Genomic DNA, 20,085 nt, shown 5'->3' on the forward strand with positions numbered 1-20,085 from the left:
CCATCGTGAAATCTGGCTGTTTTTCTAGAGGCACGTTTTACATAATGAATAAATGGGAAAAAATATTTTTGAGTCCCTAAAATTAAGGCAAGAGATATGTTTATTAAGGAAGCCGATTTATCTGGATGGGTGTGTTATGAACCTATTTTGCTCTTTCTATTAATGTACCTGAATCACCTCAGTGTACAAGTATGTTGAAGTCAAACATTGTTTTTTAAATAAATTATGAATGTTATAAATAGGTATGTGCTACATGGCAGAGACAATTAAAAAAATACTCACTGAGTATGAAATTGTGGCTGCTATGATTAACAGTGGATGTGAGCATGGATATATAGATGTGTGTGTGTGGGTGTGTATGTATATATGTGTATATTCATATATACTCATATATATATGTTTATTATACACACACATATGTGGACAGGTTGGGCATGAAATCTCAATGTATGCATGCCTGTTGTCATCCTGACCTCAGATTTCAGGGATGCACCAGGGGGAGGAGCAGGCAGGGCGGAGTCTTCTCATTTTGAAAACGATTTAGAATCTGTATTGAGCAAATCTCTGAGGAATGGGATCATTTCCAGAGGACAGATAACCTACATAAATACATATATTTAGGGAGGCAGGTGTTATATCATAAAATCAGCTCATTCAGAGACGGCTAAATCCTCCTTCCCCATTTTCCTTTTTATTTAAACTCAGGAAGCTGGGAATAGGAATACCGTCTTCCCTGTGCTCTTTTTCTCTATCTCATTTTGTATGATTTGGACCTTTTCTTGTAGAGTGTTGATAAGAATGTGATAGTTAAGCAGCACGGGCTTCCAGAAAGGAGATAGGAGAGGACATGTTTCACAAGCACGTCATTCTTCGTGTGGCTGATCCTCCCCTGCTACCAATGAAATGACCATCAGTCAGAGGTCTCAGGGTAGTCGGGATCCACATGTGTATGCAGATGGCTGCAGCAAAGCGTAGGTGCTCTCCCCTCTCTGGGGGAGCAGGCTCTGGAGGAGAGGTCTGAACTTTCCCCCAGAAGGTGCAATTAGTCATCGCTATCCTGTTATCACCACTGGGGAGGCCAGTGTGTAGGTGAAGATCTCATCTTGGACATTCCTCTTTTGGTGTGACATTAATTGTCTGAAGTTATTTCTGGAAGGACTTTTCTCTAGGTTTTATCTGACCTTTGTGCAGTAGTGAAATAACAAGTTTTCGTCCTTTTAGCCAAATAGACCTATTCGTCAAAGCGGTGCTAATAGTGTGGGTGGGTATCAGCAATACCCCATTGTCCTGCAAACCTTGAGGACTCAAAAATAGAACTGCAGTGTAGGAGGACCTTGCTTTTCTTGTCTTTTTCCTCGGGTGTTACTCAATTCAGGGCGTTGACTTCCTCCCTGGTTCTTTCTGATGGTGCTGGATAGTCTACACCCCCATTTCCTGGTGTCTGATGCCATATGAAGATACCAAGGAGTGGGCTTTTTGAAGCTAGCTCTGGCTCAGATAAATTTAAATGTGGTGGCATCCATACCCACTGTGGTGTCACAATATGACCTCCAGCCCGTGACGCTGCCACACAGGAGTGTGTCATCTTGGGCACGTTCTTTGAATCTCGCTGTCTTTACCTGTAAAATGGGGATCATGATACCTACTTCATAAGCTTGTTTAGAGAGTCCTATTAAACCAATTTTTTTCTAAACTAGGCCGGAATCAGCTGAAGTATTTATTCAAAGCACAGATCGCCAGGGCTTCCAGTTTGAAGCCCAGGGAATCAGAATCTCCATGGGGTACCTGGGGATTTGTATGTTTAACAAGTGCCCCAGTGGTTATATGATCAGGTAATTTTAGACAATGTTACCTAACAGAATATGCCTGAAAGTAATATGGGTCTCTCATCCTGACGTAATAGGAGACTTCCAATCCCTCTGAGGGATTGGAAGCATTTTAAAAGGACACGTGAATTTGGTGAATTTAAAAATGGAGAGCTTCTGGTTGACCTATAAGAATACGCTTGGGGGCTTTCAGCCCTGCTCATGGCAATCTCAAACCCTGAGGAAGCAGAAAGGTTAATGCTCAGAAATGATTCTTGACTGTCCACTCATCCCTGCCACTTTTTAAAAATTAGCTTTGACACTCATGACTCATTTTATTTTGATTAGTTCAAATTTGCAGTTCTTCTCCCCCTGCTCCTTGCCCCTGTATAGGGTACTCGTGAGTTCCTTCAGAGGCTATCCCTCCATGTTCCCTCTCTTTTAGAGAAAAGCATGTGGGCCTTGGACACCAGGCTACCCAGTGTCTCTTGCAAAGATGGTTGGTTGCCCTCTCCCTGGCACACCTATCTCTTACATCTGTCTTTTCTCTCCTACTGTTTCCTTAGTCTCCATTTTTTTCTCCCTTTTCTATTTCTGCCTGCAGGATCAGGGTGAAACCAGTAACCCCTTTGAACTTTCTCGATTGTACAGTTGGATAATGACAGCACTCCATGGGTTTAGTGTATGGACGGAGTGGGGTAAGAGGAAAACTTGCAATGTAGTGCTGAGACGTTTTTTGAAGGAATTAGCTATTTTATTTAGTTCCCTTTCTCTGTTGATTTTCTCAAGGAGTCTTTGCATTAAGTTTCTGACATAGCGGAAAGAGGGAGGTCCTCGTAATCAGACTGACCTGAGTTTAGTGTCTTCACTGTGTACTTTCTGCAAGAACCTGGAGGGATTACTTCACCCCCTGAGGCTCTGGTCCTCATCTGGATATCCTCTCAGGGTTACTGAGGGGCTTAGAGTTACTGTGGATGAAAGGTGTGGCACACAACATTTCAACAATGCCTAGTTCTTTTAATGAAAATCCCCATTGTCCTCTTGTCTAGAATAAGGAAGATGAGGGTCTGAAATTGAATGTGCCAATGCCAAAAAAAACTTTGGGCAGTAAAATATGTGCTTGGCATCCTCTGGGCCAAACAGAGGTTCAGATTTGGTGTTTATTTGGCTCTTACTGTGATTGTTTTGGGAGGCTTTGGGGAAATGAGTGCCAAAAAGGCTAGAGGGTGTTTTTTTTTTTTTTCCCTCCTTTTTTTCCTTTTATTATTCTAGTGGAGTCAAGGCTGAAAAGTGATTGGATTTCATCTTGTCTTAAAGCTTTCAGACTTGTTTTTGGCAGTGACAAGTAAGAAGTACTCCTTCTCGTCCTTCTATCTGTTTCTCCTCCCCTGCTCGTGTTTCCCCCCACCTCCCCTTTAGCTATTTTTCTTATCCTCCAAAATATGGCAGCTATTCTGGTGTATCTGGGTCACTGAGAAAATCACCACCTGGCCTGTGATTAATTTGTAATTCAGCTCTATTCTTTTCATTATTTTAATGAAAATAATGATTGCTGTTTTTGTTATTACCAATAATAATGGTAATTATCATTTATTGCATGCCTTCTCTTTATCTGTACTATGCGTATCATCAACTGTGAACTCCCTTAGTACTGGAAACCATGGGTTAAAGCAGGCGGTGGTGGTACCATTTGCAGTTTAAGAACTGAAGCTGAATGTTTTATTAGTTTGCCACATTCTAGGCGTTGAGTGGGTAACTGTCCAGAATTTTGCTAACATGAGAAATGGGAAGTCAGGAATTGAATAATAAAATTTGGTATAATCAGACAAAAACATTCACATATATAAGTCCTCACTCTAAAGAGGTTTGAGGTGACTGGTAATAAAAGATAAAACAAGTGATAAAAATTTTTGAAAAATCACAATGGAGTGAAAATATTTCAATAGAATAACTAAGATGAATATAAGAGCTTCATAGAAACTATTAGGTTCTTTATTATTACTGACAGGTTTGTTTCCAAGCTTCCTAGTGGCCAAAACAAAGATTAGAATATAGTCAAGATTAACTGAGTGAGCAGATAAGAACCTGGCTGCTGTTCAGGAGAAGGAGAACTTGGAAAACCCTTGAGTCTGAGAGAATTTTCCAATAGATTAGCAAGGGTTGGCAGTATTCTATAAATTATTTAAAAGTGTGTCCTTTTAAATTCAGTTATAATTTCAAATAGATGTTTTATGTTAAAACAGTTTTAGATTAACAGAAAAATTGTGATGACAGTAGAGAGTTTCTAGGTACTTGGTACCCAATTTCCCCAATTATTAACATCTTAAATTAATGTGATGCATTTGTCACAATTGACGAACCAATATTGATATATTATTAAATTCCATACTTTATTCACACTTTAGTTTTTTTCTAATGTCCTTTTTCTGTTCCAGGATTCTATCCAGGATACCATATACATTTAATCATGTCTCCTTAGGCTCTTTCTGGTTGTGACAATTTCTCAACTTTGATGGCCTTGACAGTTTTGAAGAGTACTGGTCATGTATTTTGTACCATGTCCCTCTATGGGAATTTGTCTGATTTTTTTTTCTATGATGAGACTTAGGTAGTATATTTTTGGGAGGAAGACCGTTCTGTGATGAGTACCATTCTCATATCACATCAAGGGTGTATAGGATCAGTACGACTTGTTGTTGTTGACCTTGATCAGCTGGCTGAGGTACTGTATGTCGGGTGTCTCCACTGTAAAGTTACTCCTCTTGCCCTTCTATTCAGAAGGAAGTCATTATTCACAGCCCTCACTTAAAGAACAGGGAGTTATGCTTGACCTTCTTGGGGGCAGAGTATCTACATACATGATTTTGAATTATTTTGTATGAGAGATTTATCTATTCTCAACCCATTTACATTGCTTTGGACTAAACGAAATTGACGACCAGGTTCCTTGGGTACAAGAGACACTTTGGTAAATCTTCCTAAGAAGTTACATGTTAGAATTTCTGAGACGTTTCTATGACATATGGAAAAACAGGGCTGAATTTCTAGAATATCAGTTTTATTTTCCCTCTTATTTCTTTATATGATCTATTTTCCCTTCCCTCTTTTCTTCACTGCAACGTCCAATTCTGTGTAAGTAGTCAGTAAATATCCTATCTTCTATGTTAAAGAGATGCATTTATGTTTTTTAGAAACTGTAATCCCTTTTAAAATAGGAACTATTTTCCTGGTTTATATGGTTGTCTATGTTTTGGGTTTATAAAGGATATTATTGTACTATTATTTTTCTCATGGTTATTGGCTCTCATGTGAGAAGATTATTTATTGTTGGGTTATTGATCCAGGTCTGTAGTTATTTTCCAAATATAATCTCCAAAAATAACTTTATTTAGACTCTTACTCTACTGCTTTTAATTTTTTTAATTATAAATCTGTGCAACTTATTTTATACTTAATATATTATTGTATTTTCCATATCAATAAATATTATCTGAAAATATGTTTTTGATACCTGTATAATATTCTATCCTATGACAGTATAATATGTCTGTGTCAATTTAGCCAAGTTTTTAGACTTAAAATGGTATCTTATTTTAATTTGCATTTCTGATTATTAAATGCAGTTTTTCTTATATTCAACCACTTATTTATGTTAATGTCAATTAAAAATTATGTCAATTAGTAGTTCATATATCAATTACCTATTTATGTCAATTACTAATATTTATATTGGATTTCAGTGTTTCCTTAAATATTGGCAAGATCTCACTTTTTGATGTTGTTTTAGTATTTTCCCCAGTGTTTTGAAAAATTTTAAACCTACAGAAAAGTTGAGAGAATGGTATATTGAACACCATATCTTTCACCTCCATTTATCAGTTATTAATATTTTGTTACAGTTGTGTTCTCAAATGCTCTATCTCTGACAGGCATATATGCATTGATTTTGCTGAACCATTTGTAAATGAATGTCATCTATTACATTCTTACCTCTTCAATTCTGCAATGTGAACACCCAAGAGCGTGACATTCTCTTATATAGCCACAGTGCCATTATCACACTTAGGACAATTAACTTTAAGCTTCATTATTTAAACCCCTAGCAGATATCCCTGTTGTTAAGGATTCAAAGTGCCACTGACTTTTCCTTGCCTTTGGGGTTCTGACTGATAGCGACTACACACCATGTTTCCCTGAAAATGTTCGACTTAGCTGGACAATCAGCTCTGATGAGTCTTTTGGAGCAAAAATTAATATAAGACCCGGTATTATATTGTACTATATTTATCATATTACATTACACTACACTACACTATATTATATTACATTATATTATATTATATTGTAATTTATATTATATTTCAGTAAAATAAGACCGGGTCTTATATTAATTTTTGCTCCAAAAGACACATTAGAGCTGATTGTCCGGCTAGGTCTTATTTTCGGGGAAACACGGTATATAGCACGTTAGCTAAATGAAGACTAAATTACCTCATTATATTAGAAAGTACTCTTTAATCTCCAATGTACTCATGTAGAACTTCTGGTATACTGGATGGATAATAACAGCTCAGAAGTGAGGCTAAACCAGCACCTGCATATTCAGATATATATATACACATATATATATACACACACACACAGACACACAGACACACACACACACACACACACACACACACATATATGTGTAAATACGTCAACCAGATCTCAAGTCCAGTAGCTGAGTCAGTCACACGAAGGCAGAGCCTGCCCAGGTGTGCTTACCTGCAGCCAAGGCATGCTGGTTGCACGTAGGCGTAGGTAGTGAAGGAGTGGGCTTGATGTTCTAGGCCTCACTGATCATCTTATCTTGAACATGGTGATCCTTAAAATGTGGCTTAATTTATTCCAGTCTCCCACTCAGATGATTTCCTTCTTTGGAGAAAATTCAGTAAGGGGATGGGGGTGCAAAGTCAGCTGTGCTTCCTCTGGTGCTGCTCTGAGTGGAGAAGGAAAGGGGCTGCAGTCTCATCCTCCATGGGCCAAAGCAGCAGCATGGGGAGAGGAGGGAGAAAATCCCACTGTAATGTCTGCCCCTGGTGACACACCTGCAGTCCACATCGCTTCCTCCGTTCTTGGCCGCCTGACTGCCTTTCTTAGTTGTGTATTTGAAATAAGACTTGATTTAAAAAAACAAACAACAAAAAAACAGCTTTATTGAGATATAGTTCACATACATACAATGTACCCATTTAAAGTGTAAAGTTCAATGATTTTGATGTATTACATTATTAATTTTTATGAATTGTTATGTATCTCTCTATATATAGTACAAAATTTACCAATTTAAATTTTATGTATCTATATATAGTACAAAATTTACCATTTTGACCGTTGTTAAGTGTACAGTTCAGTGGCACTAATTACATTCACAGTATTGAACAACCATTACCACTAGCTATTTTCAAAACTTACTCTTCATCCCAAACAGAAACTCTGTAAGCAATACTTCCCCATTCTTCCCTTTCCCCAGCCCCTGTTAATCTCCAATCTTTCTACTACCAAGAATTGTACAATGTGCTCTATGAATTTGCCTGTTCTAGATACCTTGTCTAAATAGAATCATGTTGTATGTGTTCTTTTATGTCTGGCTTATTTCACTTCTTATAATGTTTTCAAGATTCTTTCTGTTGTGGCATGTGTCAGTATTGCCTTCCTTTTTATGGCTGAATACTATTGCATTGTGTTTATAGACTACATTTTGCTTTTCCATTCTTCTGTTGATGGACTCATGTTGGCTCCTTGGGTTGTTTCTTCCTTTTGGCTATTGTGAATAATGCTGTAATGAATGTTGATATATAATTATCTGTCTCAATCTCTGCTTTCCATTCTATGTCTAGGAGTAGAATAGCTGGGTCATACGGTATCTCCATGTTTAGCTTTCTGAAGAACCACCAAAATTTTCCACAGTGGCCGCGCAGTTTTACATTCCCACCAGCAATATATGAAGGTTCCATTTTCTCCATATCCTCACCAACACTTATTTTCCTATTTAAAAAAATTATCGTCATCCTTGTAGTTGTAAAGTAGATTCTCAGTGTGGTTTTGGCATACACAGTTATGGCATACGAAAATTCAGGTATGAATTGTATACCATAATATTTTAATGTTAGAAAACTATCAAATCAAAGTGAAATTGATTGAATTTAGATCATCATAAAGGTAGCATTTTTGACCAAACCTTGGTTGAAAGTTGATAGGGATTCCCCAGGTAGTGGGAAAACAAAGTGGGAATCAAAGGGTTCTGAAAAAAAAAAAAAAAAATCATAGTTATTCTTATGAGTATATTGAAGTTATTTAATTTGCATTGTTTTATGATTGTACTGAAGGATAATTTCTCAGAACAATGATACAAAACAGTTCTTCTAGGTTCTAGGAAGGATGATTCAGTCATCCTCTCACATCAGCTTATTTTTTAGGACATTTAATAGTGCTGAGAAATAGCATATAAATATTAGATTTCCATTACCCTTATTTTTGGGAGAGAAGAGTACTTTCACTCTCTATAGAAGAAATACGGTCCTTATCTCTTTATTGATGAATAATAAAAGTCATAGAAAATTCCAAACAACAAAGGCTTAAACACATAAGGGTTCCTTCTGTAAATAAATCTAGATATTTGGAGTCTTGGGTTACTTTGCCACTTGCCTAGCTCTTTTGACATTTTAATGTCCCCATCTAAAGCCCTGACTTCCATTCTCAAGGTCACATCATGGTCCAAGATAGTTGCTAGAGTGTTGTCAAGGCCACATTTCATGTAGCAGGCAGAAGGAAGGTGGGGAGTTCATAAAGAGGCTGTACTGCACATATGTCAGCCTTCTTTAAACGACATTCTTAGAACATCTACATAATACTTTTGCTTTCATATCACTGGCCGACACATAGGTTTATGATCCTACCTCGCTAGAATGGAGACTGGTTAAAGTAGGCTTTTAGCTGAATATGTTGCTACCTGAAACCCTAAAATTGGGTTTATCTTACTGCTAAATAACAAATGGAGAATTAATATCAGGCAGGTAAAAACACAATCTTTTCAGTAAATTACATTTAATAATATCCCAGTTACTAATTTATTATCCTTTTATGATAATAACAAGGAGAAAATGAGGGAGGTGGAGGTCATGGAGGAGGTATGTATAGTTTGAAGCAACTGTAGCTCACAATTTCCATCATTCATTCACTCACTCATTCACTTATTCCGTGTGTGTGTGTGTAGAGAGAGTAAGAGAGAGAATCTAAGAGGTATCCTCTCTCTAATCTAGCAATAGTTGGTACACATTTATGTAACTATTCAAATTCATGTAAGGTCTGGAGCCAAAGTGTTACTGTTTCATTTAACAGCTGGGTGAATTTGGGCAAGTCCTTTTATCCCTCTCAATCCCAGTTTCCTTTCGCGATTGAAGGAGGACAGAAATGACATGGGTTTGCTCCGTGGAGAAAATGAAGCACCATGGGTAAAACCTGTAACCTGTTTTTGCTACATAGTAGTGCACAGGAAGTTCTACTTCCATTTATCTTTCCCTTCAGTTTTTAGTTTTTATTTATTTGTATTTTTAAATGTTAAGGTGAATCTACATTTAGTTAAGCAGCTTGCAAGTGGGGTGTGGAGGATGGGCCTTTAGCAACCAAATCACCCAGTTGACTCCTGTTCTCCCTTGTTTGGGGGTATTGTCTTGGTTTCCTGTGGATGTGATCAGGGTCCAGTGAGTCATAGAGTGTGAGTGTCACCAAAGGTCTCAGAGCTATTGTGGGTGCGAAGAATTGGTAGGTGCCAGGAGATGGCACACTGGTCAGTATTCAGAGACTGGGGAGGGCAGGAGAAAATGGCATCTGCTGGGCCAATCAGGGGACAGGAGGGGGGATGGTGTTAGCGTCCTGTCCAGGCTTCTCATCTATGGTTATCAGAAGCATCAAAATCAAGGCACAGATCCTCCTGCTACCCTACACTAAAGCTTTAGTATCAGATCGCTGACTGTCCTTCTTTGTCTGCTACGTTGAGGCAAACTCTGAGGAAGGTTGATGTTTCTTCTTTCACTTTTCACCAGTAAAGCAAACCTGGATAGAAAAGGTTAAGAACCCCCACCTTTGTCATTTGGGGCAAAGGAGGTAAAAATGTGTGACCTCGGGTAGTTCTGATGTGCACTCGTCATTAAGATAAAGACTGGTCTGAATGTGCTCAATTTCTGTTATTTATTTACTTTTTTTTAGATTTCTGCTGTGTACATCTAGACATGAGATTTGTATGCCTGAAAGATGATAGCCAGTATGACTGTAATTTTCCAACTGAGCAGCAATATAACTTTTCCTTTAGTTAACAATTTTCTCTGAGACCTTGAATCACTTTTAGAATGTAATCTCATTTGTTCTTTCAATATGGTAGAGTGGCATGCTCTCTGAATATGATTACTCATTTACAAATAGTATGATGGTATATTTTCTGCTGAAAATATTTTGAAATTATAAAACTGCTAAAAAAAAAAAAAAAAAAAAAAAAAAAAAAAGTTAGGGAAATCTCATTTTCCAGATAACAGAACTGAATGCCAGAAGGGTCTCACTTTGAGGGTAAAACTAGTGGGTAGAGTAGGAGTTAGATTTTAAGGGGGACATCCCCACGTCATGCATTGTTTAGGGGTTCTTTCCCTGACCTGAGAAGGCCTCCCTCAGGGTGGGCAGGGCATCTCAGTCTTTGTGGACTCGCAAATGAGTTTCCTGTGCAGGGTGGCTGCCTCTGTTGGTGAATTCTTTTGTGAACTTTTCTTATTGGGCCTTTTGAATATGTTGTACCTGTGTGATGTTGAGTAGCCTCTGAGTTTCAATCAACCCGATAAAAGATGTCAGCATTCAGTCTTGGAACCCATGACCCTGGAAGGGCTGTGAGGGCTTGGCAGTGCTCAGGACCTTCATCATAAAATACGTGAGGTGGCGTAGCTTGAAACTTGGAAGACGTGACTCTGGTCCAGCCAGGTGACCTGTGGGCCCTGGGCACTCAGTTTCGACATCTGCACAATTTGCTGGTTGCATTAGGTGATCCATTTAGCCCCTCAGGGACTAAAGTTCTAAGTCTGTCAGATGTTGATGGTGTTGACCAAACTCTCTTTTTGGATTCTTTCTTAAAACTCATTCTTTCGAAAAAATATTACTAAAGTCTAACATTACAATTCAGCTCTTTGGGATATAATTGGTGTTAAAATGCTGTACTCTTTCCTTCTTCTTCCCCCACCTCTTCTATTTAGTTTTTTTTTTTTTCTTTTTCTTTTAACATACCTTCTTTTTTTCTTGTTTTGTTCATTTTCCTTTCTTCTCTCTAAACTATTGTCAAGGGCCTTTGAAGAGAATTCTTAAATGTTATTAAGAAATTGCAGTCAGGGAGCCCTTTGTTCCCAAGTCATTTAGAAGATTGCTTTTCCTTTTGTTAAATACAAAAAATTGTCATCCTGTATCGTTAAAATGTGCCCAAAACCGCATTCACCAATAAAAACTGTCAGCTCTCATTATTGCCCAGATATTATTCTTTTCAAAAGCTAAGCGCTCTCCCCAGGCTTTCCTAACAGTCTTCGGCTCATTCATCTTCCTGGTTTCGTTACATTTTGAACCTCTCTGGGTCTATATAGGGTGGCAGCCTGTCTTTTAAAAATTAATGAGTTCCAAATGCCATTCAAACCTATTTCCGCTCTCAACCTCCTGCTCCCCTCTCCAGCCCTGCCTATTAGAGTCTTATATTCTGTATAAATACTGAGCTGGAGATAGTTTCTAAAGAAGTGTTTGGACTTTTAATTAACACTGACAGCCTGTCTACTTGGGATTTTGCTCTGCTGTCTCCATGGAAAAGTCAGGCAGGTCAGTATGGAGAGGGGAGGGAGCCTGTGCCGTGGATATGTTCCTGGCGGCTGGCCCTAGAGACACTGAACTTGGAGCCAACCATGAAGTCATTTTGAATTTAAGGAGTCTTGCTAATCCAAGGCAATGTGTCTTAATTTGACAAAGTAAAGGCTGCCCGATAAGCAACCCTAACTATAAGTTCTGTGAAACTGGGGGTGTTTGTAAGTTTAGATTGTGCTAGAGAAATGTGGTGATGTGGAAGAATGGGCTCATTTTCTTCTGTTTACTCCCTTTCCCATCCCATCCCCCTCTCTCCTCTTCTCTCTCTCCCTTACTTACTTTGGCCCAATTCAGCCCTGCAGTCTGGCCTCTGCAGTGGCTTGATGTGAAATTTGAGAAACATATGTAGTTTTCTATTTCAGGAAAATGATCTCAGGGATTGAATGTGGTGTGTTTTTTTTTTTTCTTTTGGCTGTTAAGCTCTGATCTTGCCCAGTGTGGTTTTTTGATGATGGGAAAGAGTCTTCGAAGTGCTTTTTATCAGAATTTCATGTAATAATCCTTACGGCTTGGTTTCTTTAGTTAGGCCCCTCCACCCCCTCCCCGGCCCAGTACACAATGTCATCTATTCTGTCAGCAGAGGGAAGAAGTGCACATTGTTCCTGTTACAATCACTGCATTGCTGCTGGCACACATGCATACAAAAATGGCCACTGTGTCCATCCTGCACAAAAGCTATTTTAAATGTAGTTTGGTGGAGGACCAGGGATCTGTATACTGTTGCCCATAAAAGAAAAATGACCCTTGGGGGAGAAGTCTGCCTTTGTTTTGCCTTGGAAGGGCCAGTATTCTTTATTAATGCAGGTGAGTGCCAACAGTGGGCCCAGCGCCCTAGAAACCAAGCTTCATGGATCCCGCCATGCAAAGGATGTGTGGACCAGCATCTCTGTGGCCTGTTGCAAGAAGGGCTGAGCAGGGTGGGCTGGGGGGAGTAAGCCAGGGTGAGACTGGCGTAGGCACTGGCTGAGAGCTGGGGAGGCAGGAGTTGAACCATAGTATTCTCAGTGAGGTCCAACCTGCCCCATACCTGAGCGTCTGTGGTGGAATGAGACGTGACTCCAACCTTTAGGAGCTTCTCATTCATGGTGGAGAAAGGCTCCCTGAGCTGTGCTTATCCACTAGACATGAGCTTCTGGTAGGTAGTAGCATGTGTGTTTTTGTCTTTGTATCTGGGGGAGTGCTTGCTGAATTCATAAGAGAATGATGTGCTCTGGTGGAGTCCTCACGGGGTATGCTGGGGGTACAGAGAAGAGACTTACTTAACCACCCCAGAGGTGGGGTGGGGTAAGGGAAAAGAAGAAGGAGAAAACACGGGAAAGGCATAGCCACAGGGAAGAGAGCTGACATTCCTTACAGTGTGTCTTTTTTACAGATGAGGAAACCAAGGCTCAGCGAGCTCAAGGAACATTTTCAAGGTCACACAGCTACTAAGGAGAAGAGGTTGGACCTGAACCTGAGATCGCATGTCTCCAAAGCCATGTCGCTAGCTGTGGCCCATGTTCTAGCGGGGGAGTGGGTGGTAACCCTAGTTCTTCTCCCACTGCACTCATCTCTCTCTCTATCTCCTTTTTTTGTCCTATAGGTGAACTGACTATCTCCCTCTGGCCCTGAGATCTGGCCTTTGTCTGAAAAGTTCGGAAAAGATTGAGACTTTTAGGCAATGGCTGAGGTGGTCTTCCCATAAAGTGAACGCAGTGAAGCTTAAGCTTCAGGGCCCTTCACTTGCATGGGCCCTTGTGAGTGCTGGTAGTTGGGAGTTGTAGAATGTTCCAGCCGGGAAGGGGCTGCACTCAGGAAGCATTTCTGTGGAGGAGTTTCTGATTTCAGAAAAAAGGGGACCTAAATCTCCAAAGCTTCAATTATTTGTTTTAGCTTTTTCCTTATTGTAAATATTCATTATTGCACCAAGGTGCTATGGTTATTATTTGTCACTAGTATGTGAGACCCACATAGATGGAGCTTAATACCACTGTCTGCCATGAAAACATTGCCTTGTACCAGGACGACTTTAGACTTACATTACAAAACCCAGACTATGACTTTATGCATTTATTTCCTTACCATCTTTAACCATCACCCCAATGGCTTCAAATAGAGTTTATTATATGGAAGACGGGTGATTTTTTTCACAGAACTGAGCTGTGAGCTGTCTTGATCTCCTGCCACTCTTCGTCGCTCACCGACATTACAGCCACGTCAGACATCTTGCTGCTGTCTCTGCAAGCCAGCCCTTTCCATGTCTTCTCGTCTTTGCACACTCTGTTCCCTCTCTCTAGAATATTCTCCAGGACCTCTTTTCTACTTATTGAATTGTTGCTCATCCTTCAGGACCCATCTTAGACATCAGGTGATTTGTGAAACCCTTGGGACTCCCTGGGGCAGTTAGACACTCCGTCGTCATGTCCCTCTAGTTGTTCTAGTGCTTCCCTCATTGTACTGGAATTTCCGCTTGGCACGTTTTCCTTCTACTCACCTAGGAACCCTTGGGATGCAGAACCCATTTATTCACCTTTGTAGCCCCTAGTGCAGAGTGCATGACACCTATTAGGTGGTGAGAAATTTGGGGGCATTGATTGGAAAGAGTTTTTCTTTTCATACCATTCTATTTGAAAAGCCATAATAGTTTGTTCCCAAAAAGCTGTATGGTACGATACACAGAATCAATGTTTTACCATTGGTTTATACTCCAATTTATGAAATGTTTTTAGTGACTGATTGATCTCTAATTTGAAATAATTTTGTAGTCTCTTCTCTGTTCCCCTGCTTTGAACCCTCTGATTTAAGAAGATAATGCTTTGTAAACAACTACTACGTAAGTTGTGTCTGCCTTGCTAGACTGCAGCTGCATGAGTGCAGGACCTTGTACGTGTGGTCCACTGTGCTATCCCCCAGTCCTAACGCAGAGATGGGGTGTCACGGTTCTAGAGGTAGAAGGAAGTGTAATAATAATAGTATTAGTAATTTATACTAATAACAAAGGACCTAGTGTGCTGGCTCTGTTGTGAGCATTTGAGACATACCAGTCCTTCCGTCCTCCCATAGCCCCGTGTTATGTGTTTTATAATTATCATGCATTGTTTATAGGTAAGACAACTGAGGTTCAAGGAAGCCAAGGACCTTGTTGAAGGTCACATGTAATGAACTACAGAACTGGAATTTGAACTCAGGCAGTTGGCTGTAGAATCCAGGATTTTTTCCACAATGGTATCCTGCCTCTGATGAGTACTGATTAGCTCAGTACTTGTTTGTTAACTGATTATTAAGGGAATCCAACAGACACCTAGTTTTCTAAAGTAAAGAGTTCCTTTGTTAGGTAAATATTCACCCTAAAGCAGTGGTTCTCCAAGTGTGGTCCCGAGACCGGCAGCAGGAATGTCACCTGGAAATACATTAGAAGTGCAGAGTATCCGACCTCACCCCCACCTACTGAATTAGAAACTTGGGGAGTGAGACCCACTCATCTGTGTGTTAACAAATCCTCCAGGAGTTTCTGATCAGTGCCAGCATTTGAGAACCACTTCTTAAGACTAAATGATTTTTTCTGGAATTTTAACCCTTCGTTTGGCCTTTCTTCTGTTTTTTTTTTTAGGGTAGAAAATAAAGATTTAATTTTTTTACAGATTTATTGATGTCTAGTCGATATATAACGTTGTGTGTTTAAGGTACAAGTTGTGTTGACTTGATACACTTATATATTGAAAATGATTGCCACCACTATATTGGATACACCATATATTGCAAAATGAACACCGCCATCACATCACATAATTACCTTTTTGTATGTGTCTTGAGAATGCGTAAGATTTACTCTTAGCAACATTCAAGTTTAGGATACAGTGCTATTAATTGTAATCACCATGTTGTACATTAGATCCCCAGAGCTTATTCATCTTATAACTAGAAGTTAATAAATACCCTTCGACCACCATCTCTCCATTTCCCCCACCCTAGCCCCTGGCAACCACCGTTCCACTCTCTGTCTGAGTTCAGCTTTTGCCGATTCCACATATAAGTGATATCATACAGTATTTGCCTTTCTCTGACTTATTCACTTAGCATAATGCCCTCAAGGTCCATCCATGTTGTTGCAAACGGCAAGATTTCCTTCTTTCTCGTAGCTGAATAACATTTCGTTGTGTATATATTACCACATCTTCTTCACCCATTCATCCATTGACGGACACTTATATTTTTTCCTTATCTTGACTATTGTGAATAATGCTACAGTGAACATGGGAGAGCAGATGTCTCTTTGAGATCTTGTTTTCATTTCCTTTAAATCTATACCCAGAAGTGGGATTTCTGGATAATATGGTTCTAGTTCTACTTTGAATGTTTTGAAGGAACTTCCATTCTGTTTTCGCTATACTAATTTACATTCCCACCATCAGTGCACAAGAATTCCCTTTACTCCACACACTTGCCAGCACTTGTTATGTCTTGTCTTTTCAGTGATACTTCTAGGCTTTTCTTAAAATGAGTCATACATTTTGGATATCTTACCTCTGTGTATTCCTGATTTTTGTGACATTTATGTGGGGGAGCTAAGCTCTAGCTTCAGTGAATGTTTTGCTAAGCTTCCTGAGAGATTTCAAAATTTTGGGTGTGTCTGTAGCTTGATGATTCCCCCCCCCCCCCCCCCCCCAGTACTGATGGATTTCAGGATCTGGGAATTGAAAGAATACAAAACCCCCTCCATCCAGCCTTGCTCTCTCAGGTTTCTCTAACTGAAGGGTGAAGGAGCAGCCCAGAGATTCAGGGATGACAGACAAAGGAGAGGTAGCTGAAGCAGTGAATAGCGAACCAGAGTTTCATGTCATCACACTTCCCAGAAATATCCTCGGCCCCTATAGACACTTGGGTTACACATGGTAGAAACAAAGAACATTGGACTTTGAATTGGACTTGAAATTCTGGTGCAGCCTCTTTGCATATGTGATTTTAGGAAAGTGACCTTGCTGAGAGGCAGTTTCTTCATCTGTAAAATGAAGATAATATTACCAACTTCATGATGATGATGTGAGGATTTATTGAGGCACATTATGAATATTTATGAGGTCTGACGAGTTCGTGAACTTGTTGCAACGATGTTGCTAACCTTTGTTGATATCAGAGGGATTATTCATTACGAATTTGTACCAACTGGACAAACAGTTAACCAAGTTTACTACTTGGAAGTGCTGAAAAGGCTGCATGAAACAGTTAGCCGACCTGAACTTTTCACCAACAATTCATGGCTCTTGCATTACAACAATGCGCCAGCTCACACGGCACCATCTGTGAGGGAATTTTTAGCCAGTAAACAAATAACTGTATTGGAACACCCTCCCCACTCATCTGATCTGGCCCCCAATGACTTCTTTCTTTACCCGAAGTAAAGGAAATATTGAAAAGAAAACATTTTGATGACATTCAGGACATCAAGGGTAATACGATGACAGCTCTGATGGCCATTCCAGAAAAAGAGTTCCAAAATTGCTCTGAAGAGTGGGCTAGGTGCTGGCATCAGTGCATAGCTTCCCAAGGGCAGCACTGTGAAGGTGACCGTAGTGATATTCAGTAATGACGTATGTAGCACTTTTTGTAGGATGAGTTCGCAAACTTAATTGTCTGACTTCGTAAGTTGTGCTGCTTGTATCTATGTTGAGGCAAAGCTAAAAGAGCTAAATTTGGTCACTAGCATCTTTACCAGAGTGCGTTCTCAGAAATGGATTGTACATTTTGCAAGGACTCCAAAGTCCTCCAAAGTAGCTGCTATTCCAAGGACCAGAATTCTGGGAGGTCCAGTTTCCATAAAGCGTTCAACCAGGCACTAGGTTGAACGCTTTATGTCTTAAATGTGCTTGTTTTCAAAAGGTATCTAAAAGTGATTTAACAATGCCAGGATTTAGACGTGTGTGTGTGTGTGTGTGTGTGTGTGTGTGTGTGTGTGTGTGTGTGTGTTAAAGAGGCCATTGCTGCAAGTTAGATCCTAAGGACTGTAAAAATATTGATGCAACTGTCAAAGGTACATGGTATTTGACCTTCTATTAATAAAGACAAATTATTGCATTTCTGTGATATTTGAGTCTGCAAGAACTTTCCTTAATTCCACTGGTATTCCATTCCACAGCTACTGGGGCCGTGGGGACGAGGGATACAGGGTTGTGTTTCTGATTTATGAGGTAGAATATTAGTCTAATTTACTAAACTGAAAGTCAGAGAAGATTCTGATAACAAAACAGTGGAACTTCCCGAATGATAACAGTCACAGAAACATCTCAAGTATTTGGTGGCGTAGCAACAAGTTTGGCCAGAAGTTACCACTGAATAAAATACAAGCTGTGGGGGGGAAGTAAGGTAAGCACACATAAATAGAGGACGAGGCAGGTACGGAGATGAAACTGTGACCAGAAGGTCTTTGAGGAAGGTTTTTTTCATGGACATTTGCGGATGTAGGCAGTGAAGTATTCCTGTGATGTTTGCTGACACCCTCCCACTTCATGGATTGTTGCTTTTCATCCAGATGTTAGTGGTAGGCCGTCCTACCATAGAAGGGTAGGGAAGTATACACAGCTTTACTTAAAAGAAGTTTCAGCTTACACAAGGTAGCATTTTTATTTTTTACTCTTGCCTTTGCTGTATTCACAGAGAACATTTTGCAATCAGCTCATCTAAGCCTTAGACTTCAAAGGGAGCTCCGTCTTGTGTGACAACAGTCACATCCATTTTTGCCAACTCTTTGACCTTTAGAATAACATGCGCTCAGGTCTGACCTGTCAGCTATCTATAAAAATCCATCCAGATCAAGGACTCAGTATTTTCAAGAGCACATCTAAAGGATGGTGGCCCGTCTAGTTTTGTTTTTCTAGGACTTGTTGTGGGATAAACCAGCTGTTGCTCCTAGTCTTAATGAGAAGTGACTGTAGAAGGGTTGAGTTTGTAGAACCTCGACTTACATGGTGATCCTGTACCCCGGAATTACAAGTTGCACGTGATGTGTCTAGCCACTCACGTCAGCATTTTTCTCCAGCTGAAGTCATTTGATCTGATTCTTGTTGATCACGATCATTTGACTATAAAAGTATAAAAAGGAATAAAGTATTTCCAAAGGCCATTTGCCATGGGAAAATAGACTATATTGATCTTTCCGCTTAGGTCCATCTGGGGGCTTTTGGCGCTAAGGGTCACTTCACATGTGGCTTCTGGGGTCACTCTTTGGTATGTTTCAAGCAGGTCCAGATGTCTAGAAATTTTGCAGAATGAAAAAGAAAAGATAGAGAAAAATCTTATTTGATTCCGACCCATTTGGTTAATTAGAACAATAAACTTCCTGATACAACTTGTTCATGTCTTTGCAAAATAGTAATAACAATATTACTTTATGTTTATATAGTTCCCATCTTCTTAAAGAACTCAAAGCAGTATCCCTTTCTGTATGCTCTTGGTTCCCAATATATATGTGAGATATTGTGTGTGGTTTCAAAATGCAGGCACATCAGCATGAAGGATAAATGAATGTGGTGATGGTGTGGGAATCATATCTTATTGAAAGTACCTAAAATTGGGGGTGAGGAAGCCAGTTAAGCTTCTAATAGCTACCGTGATTCCTCGAAAATAAGACCTAACCAGAAAATAAGCCCCAGCATAATTTTTCAGGATGACATCTCCTGAACATAAGCCCTAATACGTCTTTTGGAGCAAAAATTAATATAAGACCTGGTCTTATTTTCAGGGAAACACGGTATTAGCTATGAGGCATTTTTGTATGCCAGTTTCTTCAACTAAATTGGGATAATTTTAGTACCTATTTCATAGGGTTATTTTGACTGTTGATTATACATGTAAAACATTTAAATTGTAATGCTGGTATGTGCTAAGTTCTCAACAAATGCTATTGTTTGTATTGGTTTTAGAATTAGTCAAATATGAATTTAAATACCCCTTCTGTGTCTTAGTCATTACGTAGTCTTGGGAAATAACAGTATCAATGAACATGGCCACCATTTATTGAATATTAACTTATAATGCCAGACATTATATTGGGTACTTTGTATAGGTATTTTATTTCTCTCTTAATTCTTTAACTGTCTGAGGTAGGTAAGATTATGCCCATTTTATAGATGATTAAAGTAAGGTTTAGAGAAGTTCCGAAACTTACCTTAAGTAACAGAGCTAGATTTGCGGGAAAGCTGACTCTCTAAAGTTCTTGTTCTTGGTTACCTAATTAGGTTTCTGAGCCATACTTTTATAGTTTGTAATAGGAATACCAATAGCTCTTTGTAAGGATTAGATATTGTACATGAAGTACTTGACATTTATTGGGCACTCCTGACCTGATGCACTGTGATATTATCACTTCCAATTAGAGCTTTCTGTG

General features: G+C 39.5%; 1 protein-coding gene across 17 annotated transcripts in view; it reads left to right on the forward strand.

The window, feature by feature from the left end:
- The window catches only part of FGGY (FGGY carbohydrate kinase domain containing), a 386,336-nt gene that overhangs the window by 76,633 nt on the left and 289,618 nt on the right, over positions 1-20,085 (forward strand). The window lies entirely within an intron of this gene.

Source organism: Rhinolophus sinicus, chromosome 14 (genome assembly GCF_057876585.1).
Source record: "Rhinolophus sinicus isolate RSI-liver-muscle chromosome 14, RSI-T2T, whole genome shotgun sequence".
NCBI classification, from domain to species: Eukaryota; Metazoa; Chordata; class Mammalia; order Chiroptera; family Rhinolophidae; genus Rhinolophus; species Rhinolophus sinicus.